Below are 23,009 nucleotides of genomic sequence, written 5' to 3' on the forward strand. Positions count from 1 at the left end.
CAGCCGCGACCGTCCAAGAGCCAGTGCCAGTAGCCGTGACCGTCCAAGAGCCAGTGCCAGTAGCCGTGACCGTCCAAAGGCCAGCGCCAGTGGTCGCGCCCGTCCAAGAGTCCGAACCCCCCAAGCTTTCCAGAGCTCCTCCTCCCGAGCTTTCCAGAGCTCCGCCTCCCGAGCTTCCTAGAGTTCCGCCTTCCGAGCCTCCCGAGCTTTCCAGAACTCCGCCTTCCGAGCTTTCCAGAGCTCTGCCTTCCGAGCTTCCCAGAGCTCCGCCTTCCGAGCCTCCCGAGCTTTCCAGAGCTCCGCCTTCCGAGCCTTCCAGGGCTCCGCTTCCCGAGCCTCCCGAGCCTTCCAGAGCTCTGCCTTCCGAGCCTTCCAGGGCTCCGCCTCTCGAGCCTTCCAGGACTCCGCCTCTCGAGCCTCTCGAGCCTTCCAGGGCTTCGCCTCTCGAGCCTCCCAGGGCTCCGCTTCTCAAGTCTCTCGAGCCTCCCAGGGCTCCGCCTCTCGAGCCTCCCGGGGCGCCGCCTTCCAGAGCTCCGCTCCTCAAGTCACTCGAGCCATCCAGGGCTCCGCCTCTCGAGTCTTCCAGGGCTCCACCCCTCAAGCCTCTCGAGTCCTCCGCGGCCTTTCTCCCAGAGACTCCCGAGCCTCCCACGGCTCCGTCTCCTGAGCATCCTATGGCTCTGCTCCCCGAGTCTCCAAAACTTTCTACGGCTCCACCTCCAGAGCCTCCTACGGCTCCACCTCCCGAGCCTCCATGATTCACTGCCAGCTTTGGACTATATCACACTTTTTCTTTAATTTTCTATCAGTGAGTAACTTCGAGGTACGCTATGTGGAAAGCACCTGTCTATGTTTAGATTTTTGATATTGAAATAACTCAAAGTCTGATGCATTCAGTTTTATTTTATTTATTTATTTTTTTCCACAAGGGCATGGTGATTGGATATGGAGGCGCACTTAATGTGCGTTATAAAAAGAGCACAAAGTGTGTAAACTTATAGTGAAACGAGAGTGATTAATTGAGTGTTAATAATAGCGAACAGCATCGGTAGTAAGGGTTCTGGTTTGGCTAGAGAAGAGTGGTTAAGCTGCTCCTCACTGTGTGTGGAGTGGTTGCATGCGATAGCTGGAGACGTACTGTCGAGGGAGGGATATACATACGGGGAGGTAGCGAGGGGTAGTTTGTGTTCATGTTGTTGGATATACGTTCTCATATCCGGGTTGGTTACGCTTCTCCATGAAAAAATCCTGTCTTATGAGGTAAATACTTATTTCCTGATTTTACAGTTTTGATATATCTCAAATGTCGCAAACACTGAACCTGAAGTTTGTTACGTGGAACTGCAGGGGCCTACAACGCGTTAAAAAGATTAAACAAGTTATGACTAAATTAAAAGATATGGACTCTTAAGATAATATTTCTGCAGGAGACACATCTTGTGGAGGAAGATGAGACAAGGGTTAGGAGGAGGTGGCGAGGTAGTGTATTTACAGCAGCATTCACATCTAGAGCAAGAGGAGTTATGACTCTGATCCATGATTCCGTTCCATTTCATGTAAAAAATTTTATTAAAGAGGGGCAGATATTTAATAGTTCAGGGATCTTTATTATTAGAGAATTTAAATTAGGTTAATGTATATGTGTCAAGATTCCCTTGTTGTCTGCCCTGGTTTCACTTGTCTTTGTCCGAACTACATTTCCCACAATCCACCTGCCGTCATCACTGCCATTTTGTGTCATTGTTCACACCTGTTTATCATTTGTATTATCCTGTCTTTGTGTATTTAAGCCCTGTTTCTTGTTCACTCCTTGTCGATCGTTGTATGTTGTAGCCTGGTATGTGTTCTCCTGCCCTATTGTTTTAGTTTATGTTTTGTTTCCCCATTGTGGGCTTTCCTTTGTGTTTTGCCTGTATTCTAGTCAATAAAGATAACTGCATTTAGATCCTCTCTCCTCGCTGCCTCATTCGTAACAGAACGATCGACCTCTATGGATCTAGCGGTTCTACGAGCCAGCTGCTCAGCCTCATTCAGGGGGACCATCCTGTGGAAGACCACATCCGTGATTTCCTCGAGCTGGCGAGCATCACGGACTTCCCAGACTCCTCCCTGGTGGGCTTCTTCCGGGCCAACCTAAACAGTGTGCTCAAGGAGCGGTTGCCACCGGCGACGCGCGGCTGGACGCTCCGCGCGTACATTGAGGAGACTCTGCTGGCCTGCACCTCGCCGTTCACTGTGGGCATTTTCGAGGAGAACCCTGCCTCTTCTCCCACAGTGGTAACCCTCCATTCGCCCGTGGTTCGTCCCTTCACGCCTGCAAGCGAGCCAACCTCCATGCCTGCCTTGGTCAAAGAGCCAGTGCTGCCAGCTTCGACCGCCCGGAGGAGGAGGAGAAGAAAGGCTTCCGCGCCCCAGTGCACACCTGCTACGGTCAGTGAGCCTGCGCCTGCCCCCTCAGCCGTCCCTGAGCCAGCGCCTGTAGCCTCGACCGTCCCTGAGCCAGCGCCTGTAGCCTCCGTCGTCAGCGAGCCAGCGCCTGTAGCCTCCGTCGTCAGCGAGCCAGCGCCTGTAGCCTCCGTCGTCAGCGAGCCAGCGCCTGTAGCCTCAGACGTCAGTGAGCCAGCGCCTGTAGCCTCGACCGACCCAGAGCCAGCACCAGAGCCAGCACCTGTAGCATCGACAATCCCAGAGCCAGCGCATCTCGAGCCTCCCAGGGCTCCGCCCCTCAAGTCTCTCGAGCCACCCAGGGCTCCGCCTTCCAGGGCTCCGCCTCCTGAGCCTTCCAGGGCTCCGCCTCCCGAGCCTCCCAGGGCTCTGCCTCTCGAGTCTCTCGAGCCTTCCAGGGCTCCGCCTCTCAAGTCTCTCGAGCCTCCCAGGGCTCCGCCTCTCAAGCCTCCCAGGGCTCCGCCTCTTGAGCCTCCCAGGGCTCCGCCTCTCGAGCCTCCCAGGGCTCCGCCTCTCAAGTCTCTAGAGCTTCCTAGAGCTCCGCCTCCCAAGTCTCTCGAGCCTTCCAGGGCTCCGCCTCTCAAGCCTCTCGAGCCTACCAGGACTCCGCCACTCAAGCCTCTCGAGTCTTCCAGGGCTCCGTCCCTCAAGTCTCCCGAGCTTTCCAGAACTCCTCCTCCCGAGCCTCCTAGGGCTCCGCCTCCCAAGCCTCTTGAGCCTTCCAGGGCTTCGCCTCTCAAGCCTCTCGAGCCTACCAGGACTCCACCACTCAAGCCTCTCGAACCTCCCAGGGCTCCGCCCCTCAAGTCTCTCGAGCCTCCCAGGGCTCCACCCCTCAAGTCTCTCGAGCCTTCCAGGGCTCTGCCCCTCGGGCCTCCCGAGCCTTCTACGGCTCCGCCCCCAGAGCCTCCCGAGCCTCCTTCGGCTCCGCCTCCCGAGCCTCCTGCGGCTCCGCCTCACGAGCCTCCTGCGGCTCTGCCTCCCGTACCTCCTACGGCTCCACCTCCCACGGCTCTGCCCCCAGAGCCGCCTTCCTCGGCTCCGCCTCCTGAGCCTTCCAGGGCTCCGCATCTAGAGCCTCCTACGGCGCCACCTTCCTCGGCTCCGCCCCAAGAGCCTTCCAGGCCTCCGCCTCTAGAGCCTCCTATGGCGCCACCTCCCTCGGCTCTACCTCCTGAGCCTTCCAGGGCTCCGCCTCTAGAGCCTCCTACGGCGCCACCTCCCTCGGCTACAACTCCTGAGCCTTCCAGGGCTCCGCCTCTAGAGCCTCCTACGGCGCCACCTCCCTTGGCTCCGCCTCCGGAGCCTCCCAGGCCTCCTGAACCTGTCCTTACCCTGTGGCCAGCTCCCAGGCCTCCTGAACCTGTCCTTGATCTGTGGCCAGCTCCCAGGCCTCCTGAACCTGTCCCTGCCCCTTGGACTGCCTGCCTACCCTCTGTGCCTCCTTGGACTGCCTGTCTGCCCTTTGTGCCCCTTGGTCTGTCTGTTTGCCCCTTGTGCTCCCTTGGTCTGTCTGTTTGCCCCTTGTACTCCCTTGGTCTGTCTGTTTGCCCCTTGTGCTCTCTTGGTCTGTCTGTTTGCTCCCCCCCCACACTCCTTGGTTGTTTCTGAGGAGCGTCTGGAAGCCGCTCCTTTGAGGGGGGGTTATGTCACGATTCCCTTGTTGTCTGCCCTGGTTTCACTTGTCTTTGTCCGAACTACATTTCCCACAATCCACCTGCCGTCATCACTGCCATTTTGTGTCATTGTTCACACCTGTTTATCAATTGTTTCTTGTTCACTCCTTGTCGATCGTTGTATGTTGTAGCCTGGTATGTGTTCTCCTGCCCTATTGTTTTAGTTTATGTTTTGTTTCCCCATTGTGGGCTTTCCTTTGTGTTTTGCCTGTATTCTAGTCAATAAAGATAACTGCATTTAGATCCTCTCTCCTCGCTGCCTCATTCGTAACAATATGGTCCTAATATAGATGACTCAGGGTTTTATCAAGATTTATTCCTTTTACTTTCAGCATTACCAGGGCGCTATGTGATTGCAGGGGATTTTAATTGTACCCTTTACCCAGGCATAGATAGATCTGAAGGAACAGACCAATCACATAACAACTGTAGGATGACTTTACAACGCTTTATAAAGGATTTTAGATAGCTGGATATCTTTAGGAAATTGCACCAACAAACCAAAGTCTATTCATGCTATTCAGCAACATTTCAGACGTACTCTAGAATAGATTATTTTTTTAATTTCATCAGAACTGCTATCCAAAATTCAAGATTGTTTATACGACAGCATAGTAATCTGTAATATAGAGACGACAAACTTACATGTGACCCACCTAGATGGCGCTTTCAGCATAAATGGCTGATGGATGAAGAGTTTAAGTATATTGGACAACAGATTGTAGTCAGGTCCGAATCTTCAAGATTGTGTAACTGTAGGCATTTTTGAGGAAAAGTTGTTATAACACATTTTTTGAAAGTTCAATGTCTCCTGAATAAGGATCCACCGTATAACATTGAAATAAGGATCCCATTTTCTTGTAATTGTTATCGAAACAATAGGTGCATTATTCACAGCCGAAACACTACAGGTGGATAGGGTAAAAATTTTAAGTTATAGATATCACCATAAAACTTTTCCAGTTTTTCAGTTATATAGAGACAAACATTTTTTGTATTACAAGTTTTCTGAAATGTCATGTTTACATATGTAAATGAGGCATTATCGATTTAAATATGTGCTAATTTGCATAATCTAAACTTTTATATCGGAATTGAAATCCACAGACTCGAATAGACAAAGTGTCGTTAAATTAACAGTTGTGCTTTGTATTGTTGTGTATTTTCTTTGCACTGATCTGAAGGAATACATGTTAAGGAACCAAAATAACACAAAATCTCAAATGACCACTGCATAAAAAAACAACAACAGTGTTTTTGGTTGTACTTCAAGTTAAATAGTGCCATGAGCATTATGCAGGGATCAAATGTCTAGCCCTTTTTGTAACAAATTTGATGCAGTGCCACAAAACAGGGACAACAGCATTTGGATATGTCAGTGAAGTATAGCATTATAAATAAGACTATTTCTTCCAGTTTGCATTTCTGATTCGCCTGATCATGGAAGCTGTTTGCAGTCTCAAGCGGATTCACCATTCCCCAAATTTAGAAGAATGTCTCATCTGTCAAGAAAGGAAAAGGGAAAGGTTAGTAAAGGCTGGAGAAAAGGGCTTTGAGACGTTAAAATGTGCTTCCCAAACAAGAGAGAAACTGTGTGATATAGACAGCAAGCCTGCAATCGACCGAATCAAGGAAATATCTTTACATGATGTTAATCCGCTGTTGTGGCACAAGTCATGTTTCTCATTATTCACAAGCAAGACTCTCATTGAAAGATTACAAAGGAAAAAGCATATTTCCAGACCACAAAGTGGTGAACCTAGTACATCAGCGACAATGCTGCGAAGCTCAACGACATCTGTCAAGTGGGATCAAACAACATTGCTTGCTTCTGAAGAATTTCAAGCAGTCACAGAGGCCTACATTAAAGCCAACAACAACCCAAACCTCATGTTTTGGTGGGGCTACATGAAGATGGTTCACATTCTTCTATTTTTCATTCGTGCACAGAGGGACGGAATCTGGGACCTGCACCTTTGTGCATTCCAGCAAATGTTGCCTTATTTCATGCGGTATAACCACATCAACTATGCTCGGTGGGGGACCATCTACCTGAACGAGATGCACCAACTTCCACAGCCTGTGAAGGAGGAGTTTGAGGCTGGAAACTTTGTAGTCAAGCGCTCTTTACATCGCTTCAACCAGGTGGATCCCAATCATAGTCAGGAGTGTCTAGGCTGTATTGGAAAAAAGGGAGGAGGAATTGTTGGTATCACAAAGTCATCTTCAGCTCTTGGCAGATGGGCTCTGTCTTTCAACTTCCGATCCAATCTTGCCCATGACACAAAAAGTGCCTTTGGTCTGGATACAGACGATGACTACATCCACAATGAAACCACAAAAGGCAGAATGAAACGGGACTCAATAGATGAAGATGCTTTGCTTGCAGTATTGCAGAGATTTGGTCTCTTTTTGGCTAACCTGCCCCAGACACTGCAAAACATTGCAAACAAAGACTTTGCCACCCAGGATATTGAAGATGAGCTGTTGACAGCTACACAGAAAGGGCAAAGTCAACTGGATACATTTGTAGAGGAGAGGCTGTTGCCATCTGAGGGGAGAAGAGTCACTTTCAGGGACAAACTGAAAAAGAACAAGTATTTGACTTTTGCTTCCCTGTTTGAAGTTCAACAGTCAGACCCAATCACTGGGAAGGCAAAAACTGTCAAGGCAGACAGAAACATTCTACAGCCTCATTGCTGCATATGAGGCAGGACGCCCAGTCAACCTCAAAAGCATTATGATGCATGAACTATTCGTTGTACCTCTGTCCTTGGCAGAAGTTAATGGGCAGCTTCGTTCAGGTTCAAAGGCGATACTTACTAAGGTCTTGACTGCTGACATTCCATGTCCCAACTACCTTGGTGCCACAGACCTACAAGACGAATCCATGCTTATCGTTGATGGTCAAGCTTTGGTCATTGCTATTGGGAAGCCACAAGAAGCAAAGACTTTTGGAGACCTGGCAGACATCTTTGTGGAAACTGTTCTCCGAAGTGGAGCACAGTTCCAGCGAATTGATGTTCAGTTTGATCGTTACCACACACACTCAATCAAGAGTGGAACACGTAAAAGGCGTGGAAGAGGCTTGGTGGCAATCAGAAGACCAGTTGAGGGCAGAGATTTACCTCTTCCCACAAAATGGGAGAACTTTATCGCTCACGAGGACAACAAGGCAGACCTTGCTCGTTTTCTGTCACAACAGCTGATTGTGAGAGCACCAGACACCAAGATTATAGTTGCTGCAGGTGGCTTCAGTGATGAAGAGAGGGTTGAAGCATCTAATACAACCCTTAACACTGACAGTTTGGAAGCTAAACATGAAGAAGCAGACACAAGAATTATCCTTCACTGCATCAGAAGCAAAGCATCAAAAATTGTTGTCTCTGCAAGAGACACCGACATCTTGGTACTGCTGATTGCCCACTTCCACATGATCCAATGCAAAAAGATCTGGATGAAGACAGGTACAGCAAAGGAGAGAAAGTACGTCCCAGTTCATACTGTAGTGGAACAACTGCAGATGGAGCCACAGGTCCTCGAGCTACTTCCTGTTTTCCATGCTCTCACTGGGAGTGACTCAACTTCATACATTGCAGGACATTCAAAGAAGACATGCTGGAAAGTTTTCATAGAGTATTCACATCTACTAACGGGGCTTGGCGAAGGTCCTGAACTGAGTGACCACACCATTCAGAATGCAGAAAAGTTTTTCTGCAAACTCTATGATGTAAAGGATGCTGATAACATCAATGAAGTTCGAGCAAGCATGTTTGTCAAGGGCATGACAATAGAAAGACTGCCCCCAACCAGAGACGCTCTCTACTTCCACATTCAGCGCTCTCTCTTCCAGGCTTTGGTCTGGCGGCAGGCCCACTTGCAGCAGCCAGTTCTGCCACCCCCTGAAACCATGGGATGGAAGACAGAGGGGAATTCCCTAATCCTCAACTCATGTCACTACCCCCAGTTTCAGATGCTTGTGAGGAGTTCATCACCTGTTCCTGCACCACTGGGTGCAAAACAGCCCGATGCGGCTGCAAGCCTAATCAATGCACTGCAACCTGCAAATGCAGAAAGTCCAATGATACTTGTATGAACAAATAACTTTTGGAATACCTGTGATCACAGTATTGTTGCTTGATTTTGTTGAAATTGTCAGAGTTCCAGCAGCCATTTAAACATTAAAAACTGTCCCTTTCATGTTAATGTTGTTTTTTCATTGTTTACATGTTTAAATATTCTGAGAATGCACAGTTTAGTTCTAATGTTTAATGTTTAAACTGCAATAAATGCATTAAAACGTTTTTTTTTTTTTTTTTGGCATCCATTTTGTTTTTATTGTTTATGCCAAAACAGTGATGTTTACAACTTGTTATATGGCAGAAATGGATTCAGCACCTAAAAATCATATAGAAACACTTGAAGTACTTTTCCTCAAAAATGCCTACTGCATCTTATCCATGGCTATTTATCTATTTTGGGATTAGACTATTGAAGAATTTTTTCAAATAAATACAAATCAAACGTCAGCGTGCGTGAGATGGGATGCTTTTAAAGCGGTTCTTAGGGGGGCATATTATTAGCTACACGGGCAACAAATCTAAGAAAGCTAGAAGGGATAGGTTGGAATTAGAAACTAAAATCAGGACCATTCAGGAAAGGGTTTATCAAACAAACGACACAGATTTGAAAAAAGAGTTGCTGTTACTAAGAGCTGAATATGATAAACAATCTAGTTTTAGGGCTGCGTCTAGTCTTTTAAGATTAAAACAGTCATTTTATGAACAAGGAGATAAAGCAGGAAAATTATTAGCTTGGCAAATTAAACAACTGGAATCAACAACACCAATTACATCTATTAGAACACAGGAAAAAAACGCTCACAGATCCTAGAGATATTAATAATGCATTTAAAGAATACTATCAGAAGTTATATGATTCCCAAGAAAACCATGATGGTAACGACTTCAATTTTTTTTTGAATGCGCTAAATATTCCAGTTATTTCAGATGATTCGAGGGTTCATTTAAATATAGGAAAAAATAAAGTAGAAATATCACGGGCAATCGATGGGATGAATTCTGGTAAGCAAGCAGGACCAGATGGTATTCCCATTGATCTCTATAAAAAATGTAAAGATAAATTGCTAATACCTCTATTAGATATGTTTACAGAAGCATTCGAAAAAGGCGAACTTCCATCTTCCATGAATCATGCCCCAATTACTTTGCTGCCAAAGCCTGGTAAACCCACTGATAAATGTGAAAACTTAAGACCTATTAGTTTACTAAATTCTGATATCAAGAACATTTGTAAACTTTTAGCAATACGGCTTCAAAAAATTCTGCCGGACATAATAAATAAGGATCAGAATGGGTTTATAATTGGAAGACAAGGTTGTCATAATGTAAGAAGGGTTTTGAGTGTTATTTAGTCTAAGGAAAATACCCAAGATACTGCACTCCTATCGTTGGACGCAGAAAAGGCCTTCGACAGGGTTGAATGGCCCTATCTTCTTCATGTTCTGGAAAGGTTTGGATGTGGAACTAACTTTATTAAATGGGTCAAAATACTCTATAATAACCCGACTGCGGAAATCATGCCAAACAAGTTATTTTCAGAGCCAATTAAAATTAAAAAGGGCTGCAGGCAGGGATGTCCACTCTCTGCCTTGCTATTTACGTTAGCAATAGAGCCTTTTGCAACAGCCATTCGCATCCATCCACAAATTTCGGGAATTACAGTGGGAACCACGGAGCACAGAATCTCTTAGTTTGCGGATGATGTCATCTTATTTTTGACAAACCTTAAGACGTCAATCCCGGCGGTGGTGAAAGTGATTCAGGAGTTTGGGAAAATTTCAGGTTATAAAGTAAACAATACTAAATCTTCCATTCTCTTATTAAATATAGCTGAAAGGACCAATTCTATCCGCGAGATTACTCAATTTAAAGTAGTGGAAAATTTTACCTATTTAGATGTCCAGATTTTTCCAGTATTGAATCAGGTTGTTAAAACTAACTATGAGAATCTAATGAAAACAATAAAAGATTCAATTAATAGATGGACAACCATGCCTATATCCGTAATGGGAAGAGTCAATATTCTAAAAAAGAATGTACTGCCAAAGTTATTTTACCTTTTTCAAAACGTTCCGCTGCCACCTCCTCCTGAATTTTTTATATGGTTAAAAAAAATTACTGTGGAAAAATTACTATTATATGGAATAATGGGAGGCCCAAGATTCATCTCTCCTTACTCTATTTACCATTCGATGGTGGAGGGCTAAGGTGTCCCAACTTTAAATTCTACTATTGGGCAACACAGTTAAGGACTATCATCTTTTACTTTTCAAACAAAAACAATCCACATTGGGTCGAAATGGAGTCTCAGGATTTAAAATTATCTCTCCCATTGTTCATGTATTCCGACAGGGCAAAAAAACTACGGAAACAAACTAGAAATCCAATACTAAAAAATATGATTAAAGTCTGGCATGATGTAAGTAAATCTTTCAAAGAAACAAACATTTTGTCACAATTTAGCCCAATATGGGGCAACCAGCTCTTTGTACCAGGAAGGGCAGATGCAACTTTCAAACGATGGGCATCTGTAGGACTTAAAACCATTAACGACCTTTATTCATCAGAGTCTGATATATTTATGTCCTTTGAAGAGTTACAATCCAAATTTAAGCTTGATAAAAAACACTATTTTAAATACCTTCAGTTGAGAAGTTTTGTGAAAGTGAATCATAGTAATCTAAGTAAACCCCCTCTTACATCGCTGGAAAAGTTGATGGTTAAAAATAAATTGAGAAAAGGCATTATTTCTGACTTTTATAATCTATTGATCTCCACTGTAGCAGAGAATTCGAGGGATAAACTTATGTCATGGAATGAGGATCTGTCATTATCGCTTGGAGAGCAGGAGTGGGAAATGGCTTGTGTACCATGTCTATAAATAGCCGTCTTAGAATGCTACACTATAAATGGCTCATGCGCGTATATACAGTGAGGAAAATAAGTATTTGAACACCCTGCTATTTTGCAAGTTCTCCCACTTGGAAATCATGGAGGGGTCTGAAATTGTCATCGTAGGTGCATGTCCACTGTGAGAGACATAATCTAAAAAAAAAAATCCAGAAATCACAATGTATGATTTTTTAACTATTTATTTGTATGATACAGCTGCAAATAAGTATTTGAACACCTGAGAAAATCAATGTTAATATTTGGTACAGTAGCCTTTGTTTGCAATTACAGAGGTCAAACGTTTCCTGTAGTTTTTCACCAGGTTTGCACACACTGCAGGAGGGATTTTGGCCCACTCCTCCACACAGATCTTCTCTAGATCAGTCAGGTTTCTGGGCTGTCGCTGAGAAACACGGAGTTTTAGCTCCCTCCAAAGATTCTCTATTGGGTTTAGGTCTGGAGACTGGCTAGGCCACGCCAGAACCTTGATATGCTTCTTACAGAGCCACTCCTTGGTTATCCTGGCTGTGTGCTTCGGGTCATTGTCATGTTGGAAGACCCAGCCTCGACCCATCTTCAATGCTCTAACTGAGGGAAGGAGGTTGTTCCCCAAAATCTCGCAATACATGGCCCCGGTCATCCTCTCCTTAATACAGTGCAGTCGCCCTGTCCCATGTGCAGAAAAACACCCCCAAAGCATGATGCTACCACCCCCATGCTTCACAGTAGGGATGGTGTTCTTGGGATGGTACTCATCATTCTTCTTCCTCCAAACACGGTTAGTGGAATTATGACCAAAAAGTTCTATTTTGGTCTCCTCTGACCACATGACTTTCTCCCATGACTCCTCTGGATCATCCAAATGGTCATTGGCAAATTTAAGACGGGCCTTGACATGTGCTGGTTTAAGCAGGGGAACCTTCCGTGCCATGCATGATTTCAAACCATGACGTCTTAGTGTATTACCAACAGTAACCTTGGAAACGGTGGTCCCAGCTCTTTTCAGGTCATTGACCAGCTCCTCCCGTGTAGTTCTGGGCTGATTTCTCACCTTTCTTAGGATCATTGAGACCCCACGAGGTGAGATCTTGCATGGAGCCCCAGTCCAAGGGAGATTGACAGTCATGTTTAGCTTCTTCCATTTTCTAATGATTGCTCCAACAGTGGACCTTTTTTCACCAAGCTGCTTGGCAATTTCCCCGTAGCCCTTTCCAGCCTTGTGGAGGTGTACAATTTTGTCTCTAGTGTCTTTGGACAGCTCTTTGGTCTTGGCCATGTTAGTAGTTGGATTCTTACTGATTGTATGGGGTGGACAGGTGTCTTTATGCAGCTAATGACCTCAAACAGGTGCATCTAATTTAGGATAATAAATGGAGTGGAGGTGGACATTTTAAAGGCAGACTAACAGGTCTTTGAGGGTCAGAATTTTAGCTTATAGACAGGTGTTCAAATACTTATTTGCAGCTGTATCATACAAATAAATAGATAAAAAATCATACATTGTGATTTCTGGATTTTATTTTTTAGATTATGTCTCTCACAGTGGACATGCACCTATGATGACAATTTCAGACCCCTCCATGATTTCTAAGTGTGAGAACTTGCAAAATAGCAGGGTGTTCAAATACTTATTTTCCTCACTGTATTACACCTGTACAACTAAATAAATATAATAATAATATACCGGATGTATGCATAAAGTGTGGCTCTAGAGGGACTCATTGCATGTGGGAATGCAGGCAAATATAAATCTTCTGGGAGGAGGTAAAAAATTTAATTGCAAAAATTACCTCTAAACAGATAGTATTGGATCCAAAATTGTTTTTAATGGCTTTATACCCAGACAAACATGATTATAGCAAAACTGAATGTACTTTTATAAATATAAGTTTGTTGTCTGCAAAGAAATGTATAGCCTTGTCTTGGAAGAATGTGAACAGACCCAGCGTCACCCAGTGGTTAAAGCAGATGATGTCCAGCCTCCCTCTAGAGAGAATAACATACATTAGGAAATCTAAACAATATTTATTCGATAGGATTTGGGGACCTTTCATAGACTTTATTAAGGACTTAGATTTGATGGATGACTCTTTGGACTTATGAAACAAGCCCGTAGTTCCACAATTTAAATTTAAGCTTAAGTTTAAATCTCATTTTAGGTGGGAGGTGGCCATCGGACAGGGACAGGTCCAGGAGGCCTGGGAGGCAACCTCAGGACAGGGGCAGGTCCCGGAGGCGGAGCTGAGAGGGGCTCTGGAGACGAAGCTGTGGGAGGTTCTGGAGGCCCAGGAGGCGGAGCCAAGGGAGGCGGACCCATGGAAAGCTCTGGAGGAGCAGGAGGCAGAGCTGGGGGAGGCTCTGGGAGCTCAGGAGGCGGAGCTGAGGGAGGCTCTGGGGGCTCAGGAGGCGGAGCTGAGGGAGGCTCAGGAGGCGGGGCTGAGGGAGGCTCTGGAGGCAGAGCTGAGGGAGGCTCTGGAGGCTCAGAGGAAGGCTCAGGAGACGGAGCAGAGGAAGGCCTAGGAGGTGGAGCCGAGGATGGCTCAGGAGGTGGAGCCGAGGGTGGTGGCGCCGTAGGCAGTTCTAGAGGCGGAGGCCTGGAAGGCTCCGGGGACGGAGCTGTGGAAGGCTCAGGAGACGGAGCCGAGGAAGGCTCTGGAGGCGGAGCCGCAGGTGGCTCTGGAGGCGGAGCCACAGGAGGCTTTGGAGGCGGAGCCACAGGAGGCTCGGGGAGAAGAGCCCTAGGAGGCTCGGGAGGCGGAGCCGCAGGAGGCTCGGGAGGCGAAGCCGTCGGAGGCTCGGGTGGCTCAAGAGGCGGAGCCCTGGAAGGCCCGAGAGGCGGAGCCCTGGAAGGCTCGAGAGGCTTGAGGGGCGGTGCCCTGGAAGGCTCGAGAGGCTTGAGGGGCGGAGCCCTGGTAGGCTCGAGAGGCTTGAGGGGCGGAGCCCTGGTAGGCTCGAGAGGCTTAGCCCTGGGAGGCTCAAGGGGCGGAGCCCTGGTAGGCTCAAGGGGCGGAGCCCTGGAAGGCTCGAGGGGCTTGAGGGGCGGAGCCTTGGAAGTCTCGAGAGGCTTGAGGTGCGGAGCCCTGGGAGGCTCGAGAGGCTTGAGGGGCGGAGCCCTGGAAGGCTCGAGAGGCTTGAGGGGCGGAGCCCTGGAAGGCTGAAGAGGCTTGAGGGGCGGAGCCCTGGAAAGCTCGGAGGGCGGAGCTCTGGAAGGCTCGAGAGGCTTGTGAGGCGGAGCCCCAGGAGGCTCGGGAGGAAGAGGAGCTCTGGAAAGCTCGGGAGGCTTGAGAGGCGAAGCCCTGGAAGGCTCGAGAGGCTTGAGAGGTGGAGCTCTGGGAAGCTCGGAGGGCGGAGCTCTGGAAAGCTCGGGAGGCTTGAGGGGCGGAGCCCTGGTAGGCTCCAGAGGCTTGAGAGGCGGAGCCCTGGAAGGCTTGAGAGGCTTGAGAGGTGGAGCTCTGGGAAGCTCGGAGGGCGGAGCTCTGGAAAGCTCAGGAGGCGGAGCTCTGGAAAGCTCAGGAAGCTCGGAAGGCGGGGCTCTGGAAAGCCCAGGAGGCGGAGCTCTGGAAAGCCCAGAAGGTGGAGCTCTGGAAAGCTCAGAAGGCGGAGCTCTGGAAAGCTCGGGAAACTTGGAAGGCGGAGCTCTGGAAAGCTCGGGAAACTCAGAAGGCGGAGCTCTGGAAAGCTCGGGAAACTCGGAAGGCGGAGCTCTGGAAAGCTCGGGAGGAGGAGCCCTAGAAGACTCGAGAGACTTGAGAGACTCGGGAGGCGGAGCCCTGGAAGACTCGGGAGGAGGAGCCCTGGAAGGCTCGAGAGGTGCTGGCTCTAGGATGTGCACGACCACTGGTGCTGGCTCTTGGACGGACCTGGCTACTGGCACTGGCTCTTGGACGGTCATGGCTACTGGCACGGGCTCTTGGACGGTCACGGCCACTGGCGCTGGCTCTTGGACGGTCACGGCTACTGGCACTGGCTCTTGGACGGTCATGGCTACTGGCACTGGCTCTTGGACGGTCAAGGCTTCAGGCACTGGCTCTTGGACGGTCGAGGCCTTTGGTACTGGCTCTTGGACGGTCGAGGCTTCAGGCGCTGGCTCTTGGACGGTCGAGGCTACAGGCGCTGGCTCAGGGACGGTCGAGGCTACAGGCGCTGGCTCAGGGACAGTCGAGGCTACAGGCGCTGGCTCAGGGACGGTCGAGGCTACAGGCGCTGGCTCAGGGACGGTCGAGGCTACAGGCGCTGGCTCAGGGACGGTCGAGGCTACAGGCGCTGGCTCAGGGACATCTGAGGCTACAGGCACTGGCTCATTGACGTTTGAGGCTAACGGCACTGGCTCATTGACGTTTGAGGCTATCGGCACTGGCTCACTGACGTCTGAGGCTACAGGCACTGGCTCGGGGACGGTCGAGGGCTCAGGCTCGCTCACAGTGACATGCGAGGGCTCTAGCTCGCTCACCGTGGTTGATGAGGACTCAGGCTCGCTCACAGTGACATGCGTGGGCTCTAGCTCGCTCACCGTGGCTGACGAGGACTCAGGCTCGCTCACAGTGACATGCGTGGGCTTTAGCTCGCTCACCGTGACATGCGTGGGCTTTAGCTCGCTCACCGTGACATGCGTGGGCTCTGGCTCGCAGACCGGGGCTGGCGCGGGCCGGGAGGCGGAAGCCCGTCTTCTCTCCCTCCTCCGGGCAGACGAAGTGGGCCGCGCTGGCTCATGGAAGGCGACTGGCGACGCTGGAACACTGTTCCTGGTCGGCGTGACTTCAGGCTCGCTGGCCAGGGCAGGCGTAGGCTCTGGCTTGCAGACCGGGGTAGGCGTGACAGGAGGAGCCCCAGACGGCTGAAGGGTCTCCACAGTGGGTGGAGAGGTAGGGTCCTTCTCGGCGAAGCCCACGGTGTACGGCGAGCCGCAGACCAGTAAGGTCGCCTCTAGGAAGTCGTGGAGAGTCCAATCACGCGTAGTCGGCGGCAAACGCTCCCTGAGCGAAACGTGTAAAGTGTCCCTGAAGAAAACCACCAGGGCTGAGTCCGGGAAGTCCGTGAACTTCGCCAGCGCGAGGAAGTCGCTGATGTGGTCTTCAACAGGGAGGTCCTCTTGTTTGAGGCTGAGCAACCGGTAGTTGGCCCGAATAACCGCTGGATCCATTGTGTGGTCTGTCGTTCTATAACGAATGAGGTCGGAGTCAGACAAGGGATGAGGATCCAAATGCGGGTTTATTTGATTAAAGGAAACAAACAGGCATGAATAAACAAAACTACCATGATGGGCAAATGAAAACAAAACATGAAAACACAGGAACTGGAACACGGGAACACAGGCATGGGAGCGAGCACAAACTACGTACAACAGCATTCAACGACAGACAAGGACTAAACCAAAAACCAGGATATAAATACAAAAACATGGGAAAAAGGGGCCAATGAACAAACAGAAAACAAACTAGGTGACAAAGTGATTAACAGAAACCAAAGGCAAATTAACAAGGGCAGGTGAAAACAATGAACAGCGAACACGAGGGAAAACAAGACTATGGAGGTACAAGGGTGACAAAAATGAAAACTAAGGAATAACAAAAGTGACAAAATTACAAACAAAGGGCAACAGTGAGACAAGACAGGGTAACCGTTACAGTTATATTATGTTTTTATTTTTATGCTTAATGACCTATGTTGAAGAGAGAAGCGGTGCTCACTGTATTAGTTTTTTTTTTTTTTTTTTTTGCTTAATTCTTGCCTTTTGATGGGTTTAAATTCATGTAATGCAGTCATTATGTTAACACAGACAAATTTGTATTAACAAGATTGTACTTACATGAAGGAAATCTTAATAAAAATATTTTGGCAAAAAAAAAAAAAGATGAAACGCTGGGATGTTTCCTTTAAAGAGCTCCGGCTCTGCTTATTCCACAACGAGAGTGCTTCTGTATTAGTGTTGTCAAAAATACCGGTACTCCGGTACCAACTCGGTACTCAAACAAAAAATTATTTCCGATACCACAATTTCTGGAGGTACCGGGGTACCAAGTACCTATGCAGAGTCAGGAACTTTCGAACGCTCACAAGCAAAAGATGACGACAAGCAAAGTAGCTGCTGCTGCGGAGTCTCAACTAAATCTTGTCGAAAAGAAAAGTGAAAAAAGCCAGGTTTGGAAATTCATAGGTTAGGGAAACATCATAGATCAGCAAAAATCTGTTTAATAAATGGTGCTTTCGCAATTTTCTGACGAAAGGAGGAAACACATGAAACTCAATAAAGCACATGAAAGACAGACACCCGGATTTATTCAAGCAACTAAAGCAGGTGAGTTTAAAAGCATATTATCATTTGCATTAGGGCTGAAACGTTTAGTCTGCATTATCGACATCGTCGAAAATACAAAATTTACAAGAAAAATGTTCGTTGATGAATAGTCGTTTGATCTCATTTAACGTAACATGAAATCACAATAAATTGTAACGATGACACGTGAGAGCAGCAGTTCACGCCTGACGGAGGAAGAATTACACAGATCAGTCCAGATGCACTCTAAACTTTCACAGTTTATTTTATGTAGATCTCAAAGTAAAAAAAAAAAAAAAAAAGTACATTCAGAAGCATGTACCGTTGAGGAATAAGCGGAGGCGGAGCTCTTTAAAGGAAACATCCCAGCGTTACATCTTAACACTAGAACTACCGGAATTCTATAACTACTAGAATGGCCATAGCGGTCATTCTGACCATTCATACTAGACTGTACCAGATTTCATTTTTTTCATGTCATATTTACATTCGAAACTTCTATTGAGGTTTTACAATGAAGCTTCTAATGTCTGTCGTCATGTTTTATGATGTCATCACCCTAAAAAAAAAAAAAAAGAATCCTCGAACAAAATCCTCAATTTGAATAATATAGAATAATATGGATTAATTGGAGCACGGAGCGCCAAGCGAACGCAGATAGGCTTATATAATACGATATTTTTTGTAATATATAATAGTGCTAGACTATACAAATATATAAATTTATATATATATTAGTTGCTAGACTGCCACGGAAGGTGCGTGCCTCGCTTTGTGTCCAGCTAGTTTTTTCACCACAGTGAAAATATTTTTGAAAGTCTAAACGCCAACAAACATGGATTGAGGCAGAATATTTAGTTAGATAAAAACATGTTGTGAATTTTGGAAATTATTACATCTATCTTTTTCAAAACATGTTGACTTTTGGACTTAACAACGCTCTGGATTTATTGGAAATGTTTGTACAACACGAATCGGAAACAATCCTATGCGGCCACCACCGGAATCAAAATCCATGAATAAATTAATCCTTTATATTAATAATAAACACCAGGACATGAAATTTAAATTCTAATGAATGTGAAAATGTATTAGTTCATCGACAACCACAGAAGTTGCTATTGTAGCTAATTACAGATACAAATGTGATTATTTATATTCTATTATTTTCTTTGTAAAATAAAAACAAATCAATACAATAGCTTATAAAAACATCACCAAAGTGTATTTCAATGCATAGTAAAAACCTTAGACATGTATAAAACACATATAGGCCTAACACAAAATGGCCAAAACGGTTAATAAAGAATATGAACATTCGCTAAACTGCGGGAAAACAAACTGATTTAGAAAGCAATATTTGTTTTACTGCGAGCAAAAATATCATGCTGTAAAACTATAATTAAAATATTATGCTGTAAAATCATAATGAACGAATTCTCCTAAAAGTGGGCTCACTTGAACAAGGCATCTGGTTGTTTTGTGGGCAAACCTCGCACATCATTCACTAACGCTTGTGGATCGATTACTCACAGTCAACACAGGTACTCTCTACCTTCCATGTGCAGCTCCCACACAATACCTTTTGACATTTGTCACATGTGTCCTTAGTTTTGTTTTCTTGCAGTTTCTCCACACTTGGCACTGCCTTCCCCTCTCCATCATCAGCTGCTCATCCCTCGAGCGCACACGCTTAATGCAGCTAGATTAGAACGGGATTGCTCGCGACTTATTTAATCATAATATCTATATATATATGTCCATATGCATTTCTTATCATGAAGAAAAATTGCAAAATACAGCTTTATTAATAAGAGAGCACTTTGCACATTAGTTTGGAAATTGTTTTTTATTCATTCTATTGTATGCTTGTTTATTTAGGTTTTGTTTTTTAGTACTTGGTAAAAATTTTAATTAAAAGTTGCAAAAGTTGAAGCAAATCTTATATAAGTGTTCAAAAATACTTTAAGCATACATTGTTCAGTTTTATTATAATTAAAAAATAATATATATAAATTAAAGTTTTGCTCAATGGCATATGTTTGCTCTTAGTTCTGCTGCTAATGTTTTGTAGACTTTGTTATTAAAAGAGTGTTGTTTAGTAACTTGTTTGTGTTTTGCTTTGGTACCGTGAAATTTCATTGGTATTGGTAGAGACTACTGAAATTTTGGTACCGTGACAACACTATTCTGTATTGACTTATTTGGTATTTTTTTATTATACCCTTGTACTTTGTGATCTACATCACCTGAAACTGTTTGGAAAGTTTCGAGTGCATCTGGACTGTGATCTGTGTAATTCTTCCTTCTCAGTCAGTCAGAACTGCAGCGCTGCTCTCACGCATCATCATTAGAGTTTAATGTGATCTCATGTTACGTTAAATGAGATCAAATGACTGAACATTTTTGTCTACAATATAAAATAAAAAAGGGGGGTTTTCATTAAGGATATCTCTGTATTTTGCTGCGTTAAGCTTTCCTCTGGAGCTCAAACAAAATGATCAACGGGTTCTTGGTCACCTCTCTTATCAAGGCCCTTCTCCCCCAATTGCTCAGTTTGGCCGGGGGGCCAGATCTAAAAAGAGTCCTGGTTGTTCCAAACTTTTTCCATTTAAGTATTATGGAGGCCACTCTGCTCTTGGGAACCTACAATGCAGCCAAAATTATTTCGTAGCCTTACCCAGATCTGTGCCTCAACATAAATCAGTCTCTGAGTTTCCTTGACCTCATGGCTTGGTTTTTACTCTGATATGCATTTTGACAGTTGTGTTCCTTTCCAAATCATGTCCAATCAATTCAATTTGAAGAAGGTGGACTCCAATCAAAGTGCAGAAACATCTCAAGGATAATTTATAGTAAGTATATAGTGAAGTTAATAGAGTTTATAGTGGTGTATAGAGTGTGCAATCATGTATAGTGTTTATAGTGGTGTATATTATGTAGTGAATAGTGTTCAAAATAAAGTCATGATCAAGAGTGTATGTTGCTTTGGATGAAAGTGTCTGCTAAATGACTAAATGTAAATGATGAGTGTATATAGTGAAGTGAATAGTGTTTATAGTGATGTATAGAGTCTGCAGTCATGTATAGTGTTTATAGTGATGTATAGAGTGTGCAATCATGTATGATGTTTATAGTCATGTATAGTGTTTATGGGGATGAATATAGTGAAATTAATAGTGTTTATAGTGATGTATAGAATGTAACTTTAAAATAATTGAAAAGTGCATTAAAGTTGCTGGAAAAAATTTAAATATAGGCTGTGTTACAATAGTAGAAATGTACCTATTGTAAGTACATAAAATGTATAGAACAAAGAAAAAAGAAGCACGCTTATTAGCGTCCAAAATCAAATAAAGATTGTTACAAATCAAAGATTCACGCACTTCATTTTCCCCCTAATTGGGAAAAACATGGTCAAGCTAGCCCCCACATTGTTTTGCAAGACGCATATACAACGCACTAAGGTAAGTACTTTGACTTTCCGGTGAAAGTCATTTCAGATTCAGTCAGTCTGTCACAATAATGAAAAAAATAATAAATGAAAAAATTAAAAAAAAGAACTACAAAAAAAAAATTTAATAAATGTTAAACAAAAAAAATGACTATTTTAATAATAAAAACAATAACGCATGCAAACTTAATAATTTAGAATACATTTAAAAAGTTCATCTGACTTTTAAGCGCAAAAATGACAGACTGTCATTGAGAAACCATAGTGTGGTATTTTTATTCCATATTGTAATTTAAATGTTTTGAGATGCTCAGTTGTAATAGTTATTTTATATTTATTATTTTATTCATCTCGTTTTAATTGTGTTGTGAAACTCTTTGTAACATCTCTTTTGACAAGTGCTATGTAAATAGAAATTGGTTATTTTAAATTAATATAATTTCATAAAAATGCACTCGGTTCAGTGTCATACATGCCAATTATATTCTCCACGTATAAATTCACCACGTAACTACTGAAAAAGGACGTCCGAATGTGTGAAAAAATAAACCAACTTTATCGCACCCTGACACCATAGACATTACACCATCAAATCAAACAGTTTACTGTAGCAAATGCGGAGCACCGTAAACACTAAAAAGCGTTATAACCGCTTATAACACCTTGAGTAACCAGTAGTGTGCACGTGAGACCATGTGTATTTGTAGCTATAACGGTGACGCACAAATCCAAACTTCATGCCAACAAATCCACATTCCCTAAAGCCACCCCAAAACAAACATGCGAATGACACGACTAAACTGTTACACACATTTCTGACCAGAATCACTCGAAAATAGAGCCGTTATGACCGAAGAAAAGCACAATAAAACACAGCTAGCGAGAGACTGCTAACTGTCCTACCTGGCAGAGCGCGTGCCCGAGACACAGTACAGGTCGGGGAATAAAACACGTCCACAACGAGCCGCTGTTCCGCACTTCTGTCCAAACACTTTTGTTGGAGACACAGAAAAAACGTGTTTTACAGCTCGGTTCATGTTATCGTCTCGGTTACCAGGGGGAAGGGAAGGGAAGTGAAAAGTGAAGAGGGGAAAACAGAGTTCATAATTGAGGGACACACTGAAAAAAAGTCTCAGAAGAGGTGATGAAAAACAAAGAACGACATTTAAAACAAGCGTCCATCTAACCTTGCACTGATATATATATATATATATATATATATATATATATATATATATATATATATATATATATATATATATATATATATATATATATATATATACTGCAGCCCCAGCAGGGTCATCTCCACATTGTTCCACAATGTTTTCCAGGCTGAGGAACCAGGCTTTTTAAACAGTATCGAAGGCGTTCCCAACTAGGTTGGGCACTTACTGGCTTCTTTTCTTTATTATTTGGTCCAAGTCATCAATTTCAAAAACTTTTTTTTATAACTTTATTTTATAATGAATTAAAATAATATGGGAGCACAATTATATTTTTCTCTAAAAAACTAATTTCAAACATTTAAGCATACACCTTCAGATCAAAAGATTTTTAAGATCAAGAGAAACATTTCAGTCAAGTGCTTCAAAACTTTTGACCTGTAGTATCTATCAGTGCATCTTAGATGGAAACTTGTTTTAAATGTCGTTCTTTGTTTTTATTTCCCTTCTGAGACTTGCAGTCTAAAGCATCACTTCACACAAAGACTACAGTCACGTCATCATCTTCCTGTTCCATACAAACAAACTTTGCCTAAAACAGCAAAAGCAATACTTATAGACCAACATCATGCTGTCATGCAGTATCATTCGCACTATTATTGTAACTGATTATTACTAACCTGGAACTTGGTAATCTTGAGTGCAGCATTCTTCGTTTGTGATTCACTTTAGATAGGAAAGTGTCAGTTCCCTATTTGTCACTCACTCGACGTTGTGTCGGTGAGTTGACACTCGGGGTCGCCACTGCGGAGCCCAGACATCTCTGATCTTGAGAAAAGGCAGACGGAAATTGCCGTGTGGAATTTGCATGCCACTCCCCCCGGACATACAGGTATAAAATGAGTGACGCTGGAAACATACATCAGATATCTTCTTCGGAGCCGAGCAAGCAAGTTCACAGAGCTGAATTCCTCTGCCACCTCCACTCATCTCTCTACGCTGTTGGATCTCCGAGCGATG

At 44.8% G+C, this 23,009-nt stretch overlaps 1 protein-coding gene across 1 annotated transcript in view; it reads right to left on the reverse strand.

Annotated features, from left to right (window-relative positions):
* st3gal3a (ST3 beta-galactoside alpha-2,3-sialyltransferase 3a) overlaps nt 1-22,697 on the reverse strand; it is a 95,090-nt gene extending 72,393 nt beyond the window's left edge. Inside the window, 2 exon segments of the mRNA XM_052131062.1 lie at nt 21,727-21,814; nt 22,670-22,697. The gene's annotated coding sequence lies outside the window, so the exon portion shown is untranslated.
* Between the last annotated feature and the right edge of the window lie 312 nt (nt 22,698-23,009).

The sequence above is a fragment of the Xyrauchen texanus genome, chromosome 7, assembly GCF_025860055.1.
Source record: "Xyrauchen texanus isolate HMW12.3.18 chromosome 7, RBS_HiC_50CHRs, whole genome shotgun sequence".
Classification (NCBI taxonomy): Eukaryota; Metazoa; Chordata; class Actinopteri; order Cypriniformes; family Catostomidae; genus Xyrauchen; species Xyrauchen texanus.